This window comes from Canis lupus, chromosome 18, assembly GCF_048164855.1.
Source record: "Canis lupus baileyi chromosome 18, mCanLup2.hap1, whole genome shotgun sequence".
Lineage (NCBI taxonomy): Eukaryota > Metazoa > Chordata > Mammalia > Carnivora > Canidae > Canis > Canis lupus.
In genome coordinates this window covers 33458526-33477778 of record NC_132855.1, presented here as the reverse complement: position 1 = coordinate 33477778, position 19253 = coordinate 33458526, and the positions used below count along the sequence as shown (strand labels likewise).

At 38.8% G+C, this 19253-nt stretch overlaps 1 long non-coding RNA gene across 9 annotated transcripts in view; it reads left to right on the top strand.

Annotated features, from left to right (window-relative positions):
* The window catches only part of LOC140608957 (uncharacterized), a 562604-nt gene that overhangs the window by 31718 nt on the left and 511633 nt on the right, over nt 1-19253 (top strand). For 3 of the 9 annotated variants that reach the window (XR_012010955.1, XR_012010948.1, XR_012010947.1), the window contains 2 exons: nt 636-701; nt 14943-15056. This is a non-coding gene — a long non-coding RNA (uncharacterized lncRNA). Of the gene's footprint in view, nt 1-635; nt 716-14536; nt 14667-14942; nt 15057-19253 lie in introns of all 9 variants that reach the window. The other 6 variants (XR_012010953.1, XR_012010946.1, XR_012010954.1 and 3 more) reach the window with 4 other exon arrangements.

Genomic DNA, 19253 nt, shown 5'->3' with positions numbered 1-19253 from the left:
TCACTTACTAACTTTACTAAGAAGTTAAGGGCATATTAATCTCTCTGATCCTTACAATCTTCACATATAGCATAGGTAGGGTAGGCATGTAGGGTGGAAAAGAACTGTATTATTTTCCCATTCCCAAGTTTCTTTTTTTCTTTTTTTTTTTTTAAGGATTTATTTATTTATTCATGGACATACAAAGAGAGGGGCAGAGAAACAGGCAGAGGGAGAAGCAGGCTCTCCGGAGGGGGCCCAATGTGGGATTCCATCTGGATCCTGGGATCACGCCTTGAGCTGAAGGCAGATGCTCAAGCACTGAGCCACCCAGGCGTCCCAACATTCCCTAGGTTCTATCACATTCTATAAGTTCCATGTTTCATAGTGTATGGAATGATGTTTTCTAGTCTCAGAAGAAATTGTTGAAAATCTCTTAGGCAAATGATGTATTTCCCAATAAACATTTCTCAAGGCTTTGTGGATTTCTTCATCATTTGTGAGGTAGTTAAGATAAGATCATGGAATTGGAACTATTAGTGAAAGAAACTGATATCTCAAGAGTCTTACCCACACAAATTTCAGGATTTAATTCTAGTTTATCTAAGATGTTAATGATAAACAGGTATTAAAGGCAAATATGATTTATCTCACAGGGCTTGATTTTTGAAAAGAAGGCCACATGTGTTCCCTGCACATAGGTCAATCATTGTGGTTACTAGGTATGTGTTAACAGGTAGGTTGAATTAATTTAAATCTTTTTCACATGGTGTTAGCTAAATCTATCAGGGGTATTCCCACAATTTATTTGAATTCTGACATCTTCCTAAAATCGTCATGGTACACAGAGTAATGCTTCCCTTCAAAGTTGTTCATGCACTGATCCTTGGAATCTGTGAATATGTTACCTTGCAGAGGAAAAGGAAATTTGCGGGTGTGATTAAATTAAAGATTTTGAGATAGTGATATCTTGGATTGCCTGGGTGGGTCTGATGTGATTACAGCATTTTTATAATAGAGACATAGGAGGTCAGAGAAGAGAGAAGATGCTTTGATGATGGAGGAAGGGGTTGCAGGCCAAGTAACATATGTGTGCTCTTTCCAGAAGCCAGAAAAGACAAGAAAATAGATAATCTCCTAGAGCCTCCAGAAGGAACATAGCCCGATGGACTTACTTCATAGTTTTGACTTCCAGGACTATAAAATAATAGATGATCATGGTTGGTTTTAAGCCATTATATTTGTGGTAATTCATTGTAGCTACAATAGGAAATTAATACCTTTGTCTTGTAAAAATGTACAATGGAATTTTCATAAGAAAAATCTAAATTTACAAATGGTAGTTCAAGTTAATAATTTTAATTAAAAATGTTCAAAAACTTAATCATATGGAAATGCTAGCATATGTAACAAGTTATCTGTAGCTACGTTTAACTGTAGGGAAACCACCTAGAGTAACTTCTTGTGAATCATTCACTTTTTCTTTTTCAATTAACTAATTAATTAATGTTTTATATTGTGGTAAGAATATATAATGTAAGATCTACTTTCTTGACAAAATTTTAAGTGTACAGTACAGTATTGCTAACTGTAAGCACAATGTTGTACAGTGGATCTCTAGGACTTACCCATCTTTTATAAGTGAAACTTTATACTCTTTGAACAGCATTTCTACATTTTTCCCCTGCCCCCAGTTCCTGGCAATTACCATTCTACTTTCTGCTTCTGAGAATTTGACTATTCTACTATTCGCAACTGGCTTATTTCATTCAGCATCATGTCTTCAAGATTCATCCATCTTGTTTCATATGGCAGGATTTCCTTCTTTATGGCTGAATAATTTACCTACTTTTTTGAGGAGTGATTCTTTCTGGGTGGAAATTCCAGATATTGTATATGAGATTGCTGAGATATCTGTCCTTCACATAGATAGGATTCTCTTCTGTGGTGGTTTTAAGAGTATGTGCACACATTCAGCAAGTTGAAACTAAAAGTCCACCTCTCTTCACCCCCACCACCGAGTATGGGTTGGGTTACATGAACTGCTTCTGTCTGACACAGTAAATATTGCAGTAACGATGGTATGTGACTTTCAAAAATAGGTCATATAAATGCGTTGTCCACTCCCACACTCTCACTCTAGAGGAAATTAGCTTTCACATTGGGAGGACAATCAAACAGTCCTGTGGAGAAGTCCAGGTGGTGAGGAGCTGAGGCCTTCCGCCAACAGCCATGTAATAGCTGCCTTGGGTTTTCAGTCTTAGTGGGGCTTTGAAATGCCTGAAACCCTGTTCTAAGCCCTGACTCTAACCTCCTAGGAGTCCCAAGTCAGAACCTTTCGGAGATGCTACTTCCATTCTAACCCTCAGAAAGCATCTGCAGTAATACATTTTTATTGTGTTGAGTTGTTAATATTTGGGATAATTTGTCATGCACTAGTAAAAAAATGAATGTACTCTTTCATGGTGGCCTTCCAGAGCTAAATTATGTTGCAATGACTACATAGTTTCTCTTTGTAAATAGAGAAACTATCTACACAGAGAAACTGTCTTAGTGTTATTGAGAATGTTTAACTTATTTTAAAACAAACAAACAAAATAACAACAGAGAGAATGGGAATGGTCCAGCCTGGATTACACTCGCTATTTAGAGAAGTGAGAAATCACAGTGAAAATTCTTTTTGAGCAACAAACTATTCACAGGAAAGTGACTAAAGGAGGATGAAAGGATTAAAAAAAAAAAAAAAAAGACTTTTCTTCTGCCCCTTTTATTCCCTGTCTCTCGTACTAATTAACATCATTTACTTTTATAGTTCATGATTAGGTCATATAATTAGAGAAGGATTAAGCTTTTCTCTCTTGGAGAGGATGGTTCATTTAAACTGTTTGGAAACTGCTTAAAGAAAACCACCAAAGGACTCTGAGGGATGGAATCCAGATATTATGTAAAAGGAGAATAAATGTGACCCAAAGTAGAATAATCACTCTGTACCAGTACTTGTGCCAAATTATCTTGAAGCTGAATCACGGCAGAAAATATTTGTTATTTATGAGTTTGAGTGTAGAATGCTGTCTTCATAGCTGCCAGTGTGTGGATGTTTTCCCATTCATTGACAGGACATCAGAAGTTATTCAGATAGTACGATTAAAGGTAACACGACTTAATTATTTAAGTTGTTTCTTGCTTAAATCTTCTTTTTTTAAAAATTAATTTTATTTTTTTTAAGTTTTTTTTTTTTTTTTAAGATTTTATTTATCCATTCATGAGACACACAGAGAGAGAGAGGCAGAGACACAGGCTGAGGGAGAAGCAAGCTCCATGCAGGGAACTGGACATGGGACTCAATCCCTGGTCCCCAGGATCAGGCCCTGGGCTGAAGGCAGTGCTAAACTGCTGAGCCGCCCGGGCTGCCCTAAAAAAAATTAATTTTAGAGTATCTGCAGATACTCAGGAGGGTCCTAGACCATTCTCTCTTGCATGCAGAGTGATTCAAAATTTGCACTTTGAAAGAAGTGGCAGCAATAGCCTGTCACTCTCTGAAACTCATCAGTTGCCATCTGAGTAACTGAATGACACTGTGGAAACACTGTATCCCATCTTCAGTGTGTAGATTCTCACGGCAGAAATAGATAAATCCTCAGTCTTCTTGGTTGCTTTGTTAAATCCAAGTCCTCAAGTCAACAGAAAGGCCTTATGATAAAAGTTCCTATGATAAAAGTCTGAAATTATGCATCTGATCTAGTGGTCAGACCTTCAATAGGATGGATATTAGTCATAGTCCTTCATCTGGAGTAATGTGAATCTTCTGGCTATGACAGGGACAGGTGACTGGTAGGAATACTGCTACAGTCCAGTCATGCTAAAATTGTCGCTTCTTTCTCTTTTTGCAAACGTGGGCACACAGGAACCGAGTTTTCAATGAGAAGAACTCACGTCCTATAGATATCTAGCTCTTGCAAGTTTGTTTCCAGCTCCGTTTGCTAGTGCATCTTTCACGGGTCTTCCTTCAACGTCCAGTGTGTCTCTGAGCCCCTTCAGTCATTTTGCTGTAGATAATATCCTTATTTCCAGTGTGAAAGGAAAGGCCGGTGTGGGGGCGGGGGTGCCCTGTTCTGGTGGGAGCACTTCAGGCGACCATGGTCGCTCCACTTCTCAAGTGGACTGACAGGTCTGGGAGGACGCTGAAAAGCTAGGGAAACATTCCCAGCATAGAAAATGCATGAGAAACAAAGAAGCCTGCCTGACCATCGAGACACTGTGAATGCCAGGTCACACAGAATCCCTGCATCACTTTATTGAGAGAAGGAACGTAGGCTGCAGCTGTTTCCTCTCATTCATTCATGTCGTGGCTGGGAATGCAGGTCAAAGCTCATTACTCCATTCCCCTTATTCAAACCTACCTGATGTTCCATCTCCTCTGAGTGTATTCCAAGCAGAGAAGAAAATAAACCTCATTGTTCTGAAAGCACAACAGATTCACTGCTTCTTATGGGTCTTTCTATTTATCTAAATGCACTTGCTTAAAGAAAAAAAAAAAGACTACAGTAAATGACCATTATTTTTCCTCCAAAACAAAAAGAGGTGTGAGCATGCCATTCTTTGCTGGAATTTATATAGTGGTTTCATTTGATGGAAATATTAAAAGTTAAACACATTCTTTTTTAAAAAAATCAAGACCTTACTTGGGAGTTTTTCAACTTAAAAATTCTGATTTTTTTCATCTTTTGTTAATAAAAATTCTTCCCTAACATTCAATCCACATAGCACAACCATTAGTTCCTGTCTAGAGGACACATATCAAATATATCTGAGGAAAAAAGTAATGGGAGATCTCAGAGTTGAGTCAAGATGCTAGAAATATGCTATGTGACAGCAGGATAAGTGAGCAAACACATTTTAATTTAAAAACAAACATACCAGAATAAATGGATTATTTTGATTTTTTTACTTATTTGAACAAATTAGATGGAATAAGTGAGTCAGGCTCTGTTGCCAAAATTTTATATTCTAGAAAACTAACTTTTTATGAGAATATTTCACCTGCTAGGAGAATTTTGTTTGCTTCAGAAAATACAGCCCATTATTAAACAGCTTTTTCAACATTTCTCCTTGAGTAAACTTGAAAGGTTCACTTTTTTAATTAAAAATTAAACTTATTTTTAAATTCTATGAAGTTTTTAAATTTTATTTTATTTATTTTATTTTAAAAAATATTTTATTTATTTGAGAGAGCATGAGTGAGCACCAGTGGGGGGGTGGTCAGAGAGAGAGAGAGAGAGAGAGAGAGAAGCAGGCTCACCGCTGAGCAGGGAGCCTGATGTGGGGTTCAATCCCAGGACTCTGGGATCATGACCTAAACTGAAGGCAGACACCCAACCAATTGAGCCACCTAGGTGCCCCAAGTTTTTTAATTTTAATTCTAGTATAGTGAACAGAGTGTTATATTAGTTTCAGGTGTACAATATAGTGACTCAACAATTCTGTACAGTATTAGTGCTTGTAGTGGTAAGTGTCCTCTTTATGTAACTCTCACTTATTGCACCCATCCCCCCTCACACCTGCAACCACTAGTTCTTTGGAGTTAAGAGTCTGCTTCTTGGTTTGTCTTACCCTTTTTTCATCCTTGGTTCATTTGTTTTGTTTCTTATTTTTTCACATACGAGTGAAATCATGTTATTTGTCTTGAAGGATTCTCTATTGATATCCTCTCCTGTCCCCTTGCTCCATTAATGGTTTTATCACTGTTTCTCAACTGCATTGATGTGAGTATATTTGTAAGACAAAGGACGAAAAGCCAAAGAGCTACAAAGGTGAATGAATGCAAGTAAGGCTAGCGAAGAAGAAATGAAGCATTATTCACAGTCACTTTAGCATATTTCATTTGATAGGACAGCTGTGCAAGTTTAGGGGAGAAAGCAGTAACAAACACAATCATTAATAAATGGGTGTGCCCGTTTTGATCAAATGCTTTAGTATCTAATAGGGTAAACAAACTATGGTTTTAACGGGAGAGTTTGAATTTGCGGGGCCATTTATATATGTTTTATGTAAAAATTCATATTTTTTAAAAAGATTTTATCTATTTACTTGTTTATTTATTTATTTGACAGAGAGAGAGAGAGAGAGAGCGCTTGTGAATGCACAAGCAGGGGGAGTGGCAGGCAGAGGGAGAAGCAGACTCCCTGCTCAGCAGGGAGTGGGGCTCAATCTTGGAACCTGGGATCATGACCAGAGTCAAAGGCAGATGCTTAAGGAGCTGAGCCACTCAAGTGCCCCAGATTCTTTGCTTATTATATGCTTGGTCTTTTCAGCTGACTTGGCTCACATAACTTGTTATTCCATCAACTAGATACCACAATTTGGGGTCTCTGGATAACAGACACTGCAGTGGAGTTTATTGTGTAGGATGTTTACTAGGAAGTGCCTTGGGATCAACATCTATAAAAGAGAGAGGGAAGAAACAGGTCTGGGTAGAGGGAGAGATTGAATTATGCAGATCTGAACAAGAGTCTCGACTGACCCCATGGGGAACTATGAAATTTAAATGGCCTTTTGGAATTCTCTTGGTTTGGAACATAATAGGTTGGTCTTTTTCCCTTCCTTGTCAACTATTGGTTGTGGGACACCCTAGGAATGGCCAGACGTCTGAGTTGCAAGTGGCTCTCTGTAGCAGGGGCAGTCCCTGAAGGGGCTGATAGCCCAGGGTGTCTGATGACAGCACTTTCAACAGCGGGGCAATAAGGCCTTCCTTAAAGTGTCTGGGTGGCTGAACTATGCATACATTACACCAGCTCAGTGACTTCCAAAATTTTTTACTGTGGTGCACAATCAGAAATTCCCCTTTAGGGGCGCCTGGGTGGCTCAGTCAGTTAAGTGCCTGCCTTGGGCTCAGGTCATGATCCCAGGGTTCTGGGGTAGAGCCTTGGCCATGCCAGGCTTGCTGCTTAGCAGGGAGTCTGCTTCTCCTTCTCTCTCTCTGTCCCTCTGCCCTGCTCATGCTTTCTCTCTATTTCAAATAAATAAAATCTTTTAAAAAATTTAAAAAAAGGAAATACCTTTTACATCACCACCCAGGCACATGCACGCATACACACACATACATATAACAACAACAAAAGTTTCACAAAATACTATGTTAATATTTGTCCCTGTTGCATGTAATGTACTCTGATATTTCCTGTTTTGATTTGTTTCAGTCCATTCCATATCTATTCTTTCTTCACTTTGTGAAATGTTGTCTGTAACACTAATTTGATTTCAAGATCCCTTATTAAATTGCAATGTGGAATTTGAAAAATACGGAATTAGATTGATGGAGATAAACCAGTTAATGCTGAGCAAATCCTCTAGTGTAACTAGAATGAGCTAGTACTCCATGATGTGTTTAATTTACTTTCACTTCCACGAAGCTAGAAAAGGGTCCTGGTAGAACTTTGCAATTCTGTGGGTCCCACAGAGAGGGTGTGGTTCATTACAAATCTCTAAATCCTTGAAGACCTTGTTCCAAGTGAAGGGTGGTTTGTGATTACTTGTTCTAAAAGTATGAGCTGCAGCTGCAAAATGTTCAAAGAAGGATATTAATTAGTAGGGGAGGAAATAGTAATTGTCAGTGAGAACCATGACTTCCATGTATTTGTAGAGTTCCAGGTGGATGTCAGGTATCAATACCTTAGTTTTCCCAAACAGTGGAGGCCTATGATCTGTTTGACATTGCAGCTTCCACATGAGGGGGATTACTGGTGTCATATACAGACTTGAGTTTTGAAATATATAGGGTAAATGCCTGAATGGGATGGTACAGATACAAATTTCAGTTAAGAAAAAAAGGACTTCATTTTTATTTATTTATATTTTTTTAAAGATTATTTATGTATTTATTCATGAGAGACAGAAAGAGAGGCAGAGACATGGGCAGAGGGAGAAGCAGGCTCCTCGCAGGGAGCCGGATGTGGGACTCCATCTGGGGTCTCCAGGGTCACGCCCTAGGCTGAAGGTGGCGCTAAACCGCTGAGCCACCCGGGCTGCCCAAGGACTTAATTTTTAGATAGAGATATGAAGAAGATCACGAACACAGTGTGATAAAATTTGGGAAGATGACAAATTAATAAATGTATTTTTTCCCCCTCTGGACCTAAAACAATAATAACAAACTCAAAATATACCTTTTGTGCTTGACCCTGGAGCATGAGTTCAGAGTTCTTACTGGTACAAGATTTACACTGCTAGGTCCGCCCAGGTGGCTCAGTGGTTTAGCGCTGCCTTCAGCCGAGGGTGTGATCCGGAAGACCTGGGATCGAGCCCCATGTCGCTCTCCCTCTGCCTCTCTCTCCCTGTGTCTCTCATGAATAAATAAATAAAATCTTAAAAAAAAAAAAATTTACATTGCAACAAAATAGAAATTGTACAGGCATTTAAAATTTAGGGTATGTAAGCAGAAGAAAGTTCTACTGCAGAAGCATAAAAGCAAAGATGTAGTAAGAAAGAAGTGAAAAATATATACTGTTATTCACGTTAACTGTGGGCAAATAGCAATTTGTTATCATATTTAATCCTGGTGGCAACCTTCCAAGTGGGCTTGATGGTTACCATTTTTGTAAATGAGGAAACTGAGGCTAAGATGTAAGTAGCCAGGTTAGTGGAGTCAGGGTTGCAATTTAGGTCTCGTTCTGTCCTTTTCACTACTTCAAAGTCATATTCATATTTACATCTCTAACTTTTAAAAATATGCAGAATAAATACATATTAAAGCCAGCTATGTATTTCCTCATATGTCAAAATAGAAGTTGAAAACAGTTCAATCATTTCTCTACCATTTCCACACATTGCATTATTGCTACTTGAGAGATGAATGTATTAAAAACTTTAAAAAATCATTTATTACTGTTGTGGGTCTTTGGACATTTCTTCTCATGTGGTTGTATCTGTATTATATTTCAGTTAACTGTTAAGAAATCCAGAAGCCAAAAAAAAAAAGAAATCCAGAAGCCAGGTTTTATCAGCTCAAAGTAATAAGTATGCATAGACACTGAAAAGGAGTTGAGATTAATGTCAGTCAAAGAACAGGAAACCAGTAAAAATAAAAAATGCTTTATAGGTGTGTTCTATAATGTATGACTATTTTTAAGCATTATTAATCTAAAAAGTATTTTTATTTACCTAATTTTAATTTTTAATTTTATTTATTTATTTTTTTAATATTTTATTTATTGATTCATGAGTGAGAGAGGGAGGGAGGCAGAGAGGCAGAGATACAGGCCGAGGGAGAAGCAGGCTCCATGCAGGGTGCCTGATGTGGGACTCGATCTGGGGTCTCCAGGATCACACCCTGGGCTGAAGGCAGCGCTAAACCGCTGAGCCACCAGGGCTGCCCTAATTTTAATTTTTTAAATTTGATTTTTATTTTATTTCATTTATTTAGTCTTGTTTTTGAAAGAATACCAGACTACCTTTGATTTGGCAGGATACATCCACTCATGAACCTATGTTCACTTCAGATGTTACTGGTGTGTTGCCAACAACAGTTGAGCAAAGGGGTAAAAGAAGTTTATAAAAGACAGACTTTATTTTTAAATTTATTTTTAATTTTTAAGTAGGTTCCATGTCCAGCTCAGAGCAATGAACTCACAACCCCAAGGTCAAGACCTGAGCTGAGATCAAGAGCCAGATCCCTAAATGACAGAGCCTCCAAGGCATCCCTATATGTATTTATTTTTAAAGTTTTTACTTTTATTATTATTATTATTTTTTACAGATTTTATTTATTTATTCATTCATGAGAGACAGGCAGAGACACAGGCACAGGGAGAAGCAGACTGCCTGTGGGGAACCTGATGTGGGACTCAATCCCAGGATCCTGGGATCTTGCCCTGAGCCAAAGGCAGATGCTCAACCACTGAGCCACCCTGGCTTCCCAATATTTTATTTTTAAGTAATCTCTACACCAACATGGTGCTTGAACTCACAACCCTGAGACCAAGAGTCCCATGTTTCACCAACTGAGTCAGCCAGGCACCCTTAAATGATAGACTTTTAAAAGCTACTTTTAGCCCTGTAACCTCAAAATAGTACCAGAAATTAAATAATTGACCTCATTAAACAACTCACCTCGTGACATTTTAATTCTCTGTAAATTGGCTATGAGACGCGTTCAAGGACAAATTCAGCTTCATTAGAGAGGACACATGAGCCAGCAGATGTGTTCAGAAGCTGCTGAAGACACTAGAACAGATGAAACAGTCTCATTATCTATATTGACATTCTCCATGCAAATGAGCTTTCAGAGTTTAAATTTGTTGTGTAATGGCTTTTGTATTTCTATTACCTTGGTTGTGCAATCGTTTTTATATTTCTCAGAGCTTGGCCAAGTCATAACACTTCTGGGTCTCATCTTTCCTTACCTGTGACATAAGACAGCATTGCTACACTATTGTGTGTTACACTATTGTTTTTCTCAACTATACTGCTGGTTCATCATAGAAGTGATTACAAGAGACTGTATGAAGATTTTCAGTCTTCTACTGGAGGAACAGGAGAGAGCAGTTTTCTTATTTGGATTCTAGCTCAACTGTACTTAAACTTTTCGTGACCTAATATCCAAATGATACAGTGAAGATGCTCATTTGTACTTCTCATTTTTCACTACAATCTACTTGATAAGTAACCTGAAAGTAATTGAGGGGTATAACAAATCTCAAATGTAAGGTGTTATTATTATCGATTTATTTATTTATTTATTTATTTATTTATTTATTTATTTATTTATTTATTTATTTATTTATTTATTTATTTATTTATGATAGTCACAGAGAGAGAGAGAGAGAGAGAGGCAGAGACATAGGCAGAGGAAGAAGCAGGCTCCATGCACCAGGAGCCCGGTGTGGGATTCGATCTCCAGGATCGTGCCCTGGGCCAAAGGCAGGTGCCAAACCGCTGCACCACCCAGGGATCCCCAGGTGTTATTATTATTGTAACCATCTATCACTACTTCTGAAAAAGAGGATCAATTGTTCTGTTACTAATTCAGTGAGTTACTACTTTTATATATGAGTGCAACTTCAACTCTTGTTTTATTTAAGATGTTAAGTTTTGATATGTGGAGACTATTTTAATGTCTTTTGAGATGAGTATTTAATGATGCCAGACAGATAATATCAAAACTTCTTAGATTTTTTGGAGGAAAGATGTATTAGATATTTTGGAATTTGTGTATTCCCAAATCATTATGGAAAACAAAGACCAATTTAAATTTTGTTTTGTTTTTAAGATTTTGTTTATTTATTCATGAGAGACAGAGAGACAGACAGAGACATAGGCAGAGGGAGGAGCAGGCTCCCTGCAAGGAGCCCGTTGCAGGACTTGATCCCAGGACCCCGCTATAACAACCTGAGCCGAAGGCAGACGCTCAACCACTGAGCCATCCAGGTGCCCCCAATTTAAATTTTGATACCATCTTGTGAAACATGAGAAATATAAAGAATATATAAATCATCTCCACAGTGTTCCAGAGATGAGCATCAAATCCATTTTGTTATTAGCTCTGTTAGGACAATATTCCTTCTTTCCAGTAGTTAATATTCAGTCATATTCCTTTCACCGAGCTCCAACCTCAGCTCTGCATCTAGTCATTGTGTTTCTTTATATTTTGCATGTTTGATGACATGATTGACCCCTGTGGTTTGGCTGAGACTTAAGCTAACAAGTGGGAGTTAAGTGCTTAGCAGATAGGAGATGTTCAACAAATACTTGATGAACGAATTACAAGATTTTAGCTCTGCAGAATGGAAGGTTTCCATTCTCAGCCAAATAATTTCAAAGGTATCGATTACAAAACTGTTTCCTAAATGTGTTTCATGAAAAACTAATTTCTCAGAATATTAAGTTTTAAGGTCAAAAAGTATTTTGACCAAGTAAGTTATGGAAGTGCCCAGTTAAATAAAAGTAATTAAATTTCTGTATTGCAAGACTTCTCAGAGACTTTATTGTAATATGTCTTAAGAATCTCTGAGAGAGGTTAGTATGTAGACTTTTCCAAGATTATTTGACCATAGAACTCTCTCCTCAGCAACCACCTTTCTCTATCTAAGTATCCCCTGGACTAGTTATGAAGAACATGTATTAGGAGATATTGAAATAGAGAGGCACATAAAAATCTATAGACAAAAAAAAACGTTGATGGATTTGGGTGTTTTTTTGGGGAAAAGTATCCTTTTTAGGAGTTTCTAGGATGTCAAAAGAGTCAAGAATCTTTGTTAATTCCTGGTCCACAGTTGGATGCTAGAGTGGAAAATTTTGGAGAATGTGGGACATTTTTCAGAAAAAAATATATGGGGTGAGGAAGATTATGAGTCAGAGGCAGTTAGTCATTGCATTGTCTATACGTTATTAAAGTTTATGTAATTTCTTCTTGAATTCTCACGGGGAAAAAGAGTTATCTGTGTGTGGGGAGTGGGACATGAAAGTGGGAGGTGTGGAAGGATAGAGATCTTGTTCCTCTCATTCTAGAAGATATTATCCATTTCCATGTCTTGTCCACCCCCCCCCCCCCACTCCCCAACCCCTGGTTTAAGGGCAGGATGTGGCCCTTGATTAACTTTTGTACCAGCAGCATCTCTTACTGGGGCACAGTAGATGCTTAGTAGATGTTTGAACTGAATTGAAGTAAGAGGATTGGTGAAATGATTCAGGGCTTGGGTTCTTGCCTTTACCAAAATGGCAAGATCGTAGCTCCTTCCTCCTTGGGTAATCTTGGGTAACAGGATCACTCCACTTCTGAGGATATTTTGTTGACGTTGTCACATGGCGTTTGAGGGTATTCTGTACCATGTTTCACCAGAGTGGATACCAAAACACCTTCTAAAAAAAAAAAAAAAAAAAAAAACTCCGTAGTTGTTCTTTTTAGGACAGCCCACTTAAGAGATTGCAAAGCTTACAATTCTAGAAAAGGAGGAGAAAACTGGCAGAACAACTAGAAGAAAATTATGAAAGCCTTTATTTCCAAAGAATTAGGAGGCTTAATGATAATATCAAATGAAATGATATTCCATCCCTTTCTACAGCTTTTCCTGAAAGAGGAAGCTTGACTCATTTCAAGTCAGATCGCAGAATAATATCATTACAACAGTAGCTAATAAGCTTCTTACAGAAATAAGACTCCTAGAAAAAAACATTCAAAATTAGTTGATAATGTGAATGTATTATATGACCTTTGAATCTGGTTGAAACAATATTTAATGAAAGTATTATGAAATCTTAGATGGAGAGCATTTTAACTTATTTAACAACTGAAGAGCTATTGTGACAAAGTATGATGCTTGTCACTATGGTACAAAGATATGTAATATGTGTCTTATACCTTCCAAGTTGTTTGTAGTTGAGTTAGAGTGACAGGCACGTACGAGGATAATGAAGTGGGTGGCAGTGGCAGGTCAGGGGGAAGATCTGAATGCCGCTGACTGGGGAGCATGTGGATTTCACTCACGCGCTGGCACTAGCATAGTGATGTGAACACGCGGACTTCCCAGCCCAGGCATTGGGTTGGCTTTGAGAATCTGAAGCGGGATGTGTCTGTGTCTGCAGATAGGCAAATTCGTAAGTATTTAAATGAGTCATTTTGATAGAATGGTCAGTTCCAAAGGATTCCTTAAAGGAGACTCCCTCAGTGCTTATTAAGAAAATGAGTCAGGGAGATCTGGACATCACACGCATTCTAGCATCTTCTGACAAATATATTTCATTTCTCGCAAATTCTTCAACATTTAGAATAAAATTGACACAGCCACTTCACAAAATCATGTGATCTAGGAAGAAGACCATGAACCCTGACAGAATGACTCAAATCCTGACTCAAATATTTAGTTCCTGATTGACAGTTGAGGGATATTTCTTACTTTCTCTATCCCTCTAACCCAAAGGATTATTGTGAGAGCAGTAATATATGTAAAGTCAGGCTCTTTCCTTACCTCCTCTTATGGAAACCTGGACTTCTCTTCTACAGCACACCTGGCAGTTTGTAATTCAGTAATTATGAAGCCAGCTCTTTCGTATGTGTCTCCTCTGCCTTCTGCTGGGAGATGTGCTTCCGGAAGGAAGGAAGGAACCTCTCCTCTTTACTGTGGTGTTCCAGGCACCTGGCACATCCATGAGTCGGTGCCGCCTGGGCGAAGTCCCAACAGTATGTGGCGTAGACTCCCCGATTTATAAACATTGCTTCCCTTCTTTCTCATACACGGAATATGACAGTTTTCTTTTCCCTGTTCTGTTCCTAGGAGTTTGGCGAATTTCTCTGCTCCTCCTATAATACATGATATTACTGGCATATTGGTTACTTCTGACACTTCCTAGGGGCTCTTCCTAGTAGCACGGATCTTCTTAACAACATCGACATCAAATTCTTCTTGAACTAAAAGCATAATCTCTCCTACTTTTACCTGTCCTTACAATGGTATTTTTCCTGAATTGTTTCTTAGAGATAAAAAAAGGTAACTTCCGGGTCTACTTATAGTATTTTGAAATAGTCTACTTATAGTATTTTGAAAATGTTTATTTCATTTTGCTTAAGTTCACAGGATGAATATGGTACCTTCAGACCGCTATTATACTGCTCCTTATTGCAGGTATTAAGTAAGAAACCTAAACCCTGCAGCAGATGTCTACATTCTATTTACCCAAAGGCAGAAGGAAAATTAAAGGTATCATCCAAACCATTGTTTGCTCATTATACTCATTTTCATGTTGACTGACTTCTTTATGAATATAACAATATTCCTTTATTCCATCGATTCATGGCAGCACTAAAATAGATTACAGCTCCAGGTTTGTCTTCTGCTTGCATTCATGACGAGGGCTCTGAAGAACTGCACATTTCCAGGAGAGGGGTTTCCATGGAAACCTGGACAAAGGGAAAGCAAAATAATTCTTCAAGGCCTACTAGAAAAAAAAAATTCCACCTTGCTTTTTGTTTGCAGTTCTGTGTCCCCTGAGCAGTCTGGCTGGCTGGCACTGTCCTTGCTCTCTAGGAATTGCTGTCTGAAATGTATATATAGCATGATGCATCTCGGCAATCTGCAAAATAGGATTTGGTGAGTATGACTAAAAAGTTATTTCTCAGGAGGCCTCTAACCCGGAGGTTTTTTACAATAAGATTAAAAAAATAATCAAGCATACGTTTAAGCAGCTGCTGAATTTCTGAACATGGGATTGCTCTTCACCTTATAGAGTCTTTGAACTATGTATCCAAGAGGAGAGTTTTAGAGCAAATGTGTGAAATCAATCATTAGAGGCAATTTGGCCTTTCAAGATGATTTACTAGTTGAAAATAAAGACCACATCAAATGATTTCTGATGGAATTTCAGGTCCTACCTCTTGAATAAAACGAAGTCATGGGGCTCATATGAATTCCGTTGAAAAGTAATGTGTCTCTCCCATTGGTTTGCAAGGTGCCAAAGAAGGCTGGCCATCTTGTTTATGTATCTTCCATTGTACTTTTTTTTTTTTTTTTTTTTTTTATGATAGTCACAGAGAGAGAGAGAGAGGCAGAGACACAGGCAGAGGGAGAAGCAGGCTCCATGCACCGGGAGCCCGACGTGGGATTCGATCCCGGGTCTCCAGGATCGCACCCTGGGCCAAAGGCAGGCGCCAAACCGCTGTGCCACCCAGGGATCCCTTCCATTGTACTTTTGAAGCCCTTTTGAGGCCTGAACTGATGCAGTGAGGAACACCCACTCTGCTCTCCCACAGAGGCTCTTCAGCACCACAGTCAGAGGCCGAATCCTTGGTGCTTCTGAGCCACGACTCCTGATACTGTTTAATTGATTCTGACTTTCCTTTCTTCTCTTTATTGAACTTAATTGCAATCATTTAAAAAAAATACATTCACCCTTTAATTCATTCTTCCAACAAATAACTTCTGAAGCATTATTTTATACCAGGTACTATGCTAGGAACATGCCCTCAGGGAGTCCATCAAGTACTGCCAGATTTTTAAAAAATGGCATAACACAAAAGAAAAACACCACACATGTGACAATTATTACATGCTGTGAAATGCCATCATATTGAGGCTTGTTCTGGGTTTTATGGCAGGCCAGAGCCTAGAACTGGGGGATTCTCAGCTTAGTGGTGGTGGGACTAGGGGGATTAGGTCTGGGAAGACCATTGAGAAATGATGTTTGTTCTGAGTACTGAAGGACAATTAGATGTGAATCAGGGAGACGAGTCTGGGAAACACATTCAGAGGAAATATACAAATACAGGAGAGAGAAGAATGTCAATGTCTCATAGGCTGAACATAGGTCTTAATGCAGGGAGTAAGAGGAGTGCATAGGAGAAGAGAGCAGAAGCCAGTTTCTCAAGGCAGTTGCAAAGCTAAGGAGTTTGATCCTACAGTTTGGGAAGCCACTGAGAAATTTCAACAGAAGTGTTCAGTCTATGCAGTCATCCTGGTGGGGGTGTTGAAGATAGAGGACATCATTTACAGCAGGGAGCCCATTGGGAGGCCAAGGGCAATACTGATGAGAAAGAGTGAGGGCCGAACCTAAGGCTGTGTGTAGACAGGGATGGAGACTAGGGGCTAGGTCTGGGGCTGGACTGACCTGATATCTAATTGTTCCAGTGGAGGTACAAAAAAAAAAGGAAATTTCTTCAGCTTTCTTTCTATTGCAGATTAGATTAGTTTGAGAGGCAAACAATCCATAAAAATTAGGAGCATGCCTTTAATCCTTGTGCTGCCTGACTGCTCAAATCACCTATGGCAAGCTTCTTAATCTCTTTGAGCCCCAATTCCTTGAAATGACTACATGGGATTGTTTAGAGGATTAAGTGAAATAATATTTATTAAACATTCACACATTTACTCAATTTCTATTTTGTGAGTGTTTATGATGTGCCAGGGTAAGGGAATCAGAGGTGTATAAGACAAAGTTTCTGCCCTACTGGAAATTCTATTGGATGAATGGGAAGGGAGGCATAAACAAGTTAACAAATAAGTGAGTAAGTCAGTTATAGATTTGGAAGAGTGCTTTGAAAGAAATAGATTTGCATGATAGATATAACGTTGAAAGCTCTACTTTTTTTTAAGATATATTTTTTGGGGCTCCTGGGTGGCTCGGTCAGTTAAGCATCTGCTTTTAGCTAAGGTCATGATCCCAGGGTCCTGGGATCCAGCTGTGCATTGGGCTCTCTACTCAGTGGGGAGCCTCTTTCTTCCTTTCCCTTTGCTACTCCCCCTGCTTGTGTTCTCTCTCTCTCTCTCTCTCTCTCTCTCTGTCAAATAAATAAGGAAAATCTTTAAAAGAGAGAGAGATTTGTTTTTTATTTGAGAAAGAAAGAGCAAGCATGAGTTGGGGGGAAGAGCAGAGGGAAAGGGAGAGAGAGAATCCCTCTTTTTTTTTTTTTAAGATTTATTTATTTATTCATGAGAGACAGAGAGAGAGAGGGAGAGAGGCAGAGACCTAGGCAGAGGGAGAAGCAGGCTCCCTGAAGGGAACCCAGTTTGGGACTTGATCTGGATTTGGGGATCTTGCCCTGAGCCCCTGAGCCAGCGGCAGACACTCAACCACTGAGCCACCCAGACTTCCTGGAGAGAGAGAATTCTAAGCAGGCTCCGTGCTCAGCCTATCATGAGGCTTGATTCCAGGGCCTTGACATTGTGGAGACCGAGAAAATTAAGGCCATTCCACCTTAAGTTCAGCATTAGCACAAGTACAGCCATCTCAGACCCCTGTAAATAAGAGCTGAAATTTACCTTGCTTCAGTTACAGGAAAAAACAGCTTAACACCCTAGAAAGTCCCATATTAGAATGAGAACAGAACTTAATGCCCTTGAAAGCCCCATATAAGAATGTAAACAGAACTTGAGAAATTCCTACACCCCTTCTGGAGGTCCCCTAGACCAGCTCATAAAAACCCAGCTGGAACCCACCTCGGGGTCCAAGTCCCTGTTCCGCTCTGGTAGGTATACTTGGACCCAAGCTCAATCTTGCTAATAAACCCTTGTGCATTTGCATTGGTGTCAACTCCTTGGTGGTTTCTCAGATTCGCAATCTTGGGCACAACAACATAATGACCTGAGCCAAAATCAAGAGACTTAGGCTTAATTTACTGAGCCACCTAGGTGCCCCAAGAGTTCTACTTCTTGATATGTTGTTAAGGAAGGCTAAAACTTGTAAGGGAGTTGGGGAAGAGCATTCCAGGCTGAGAGAACACCCAATTCAAAGACCCTCAGGTGGGAAAGAATTTTGAAGGGCAGTTCTCATTTATCCACTTAGCAGCTCCTCAAAAATAGTAAGCATATAATAAATAATATACATACATATGCATTTATTTAAATGACATATCTTTAGACACAAGGAAGGTATGGAAAACTAGATTAACACTTGTTTAGATACAGTAGTCAGACCAATATTTAAAATTGCTGCCTTTACAAACATAGCTTCATATTTAAGAATATAGTGGTAAAAATGTCAGTGGAAAGTGGGGGAGGAGTTCTTTAAAGCAGTGTTGAGGTTTATAGGCCAGGAATTCCCATCGGAAATGATGTGACTAATATTCTTCTCAGCCACTCTGGAAATACATTTTTCTTTCTTTCTTTTTTTTTTTTCCCCCAATTATCTCTTTTATTGTTTGAATCCAATTCAACCTTAACACCGGTTCAAAGATCCTTTATTTTATTATTTTTTAAAGATTTTATTTATTGATTCATGAGAGACACAGAGAGAGACAGAGAGAGACAGAGAGAAGCAGAGACATAACAGAGGGAGAAGCAGGCTCCATGCAGGGAGCCTGACGTGGGACTCCTTGAAGGCTGCGCTAAACCGCTGAGCCACCCAGGCTGCCCCTCAAAGATCCTTTAGAGATGGAGACTTGTAATCTACCTTGGAAGTCCAAAATTTATACACCCATGTGTGGAACACTGTTAACCTTCGTCCTTTAGAAATAATCTCTATTATTAGTCACTTTCGCAATTTTTCTGTGAAATAGAAAATATATAATTTGAATGATCAAAAAATGATTACTCAATATAGATTTAATGTTACACATTTTTAAAAAATTGCAAATGAAGGCTCTTATATGAGCAAATCTTTAAGTGACTACACCATCCTATTGTTCATGCAGCATGTCTGAGAGTTTACTGTTATTACATGCCAAGGAGGTAATTTACAAACTACTTTGTAACAAATCAACAAAGGCAACGGAGTTTGATATGAATCCTGGTTAAGAGGTTTTCCTACCGTTTATCCTACTTATCTTCTTGAAGTAGTATATAGAATAAAAATGG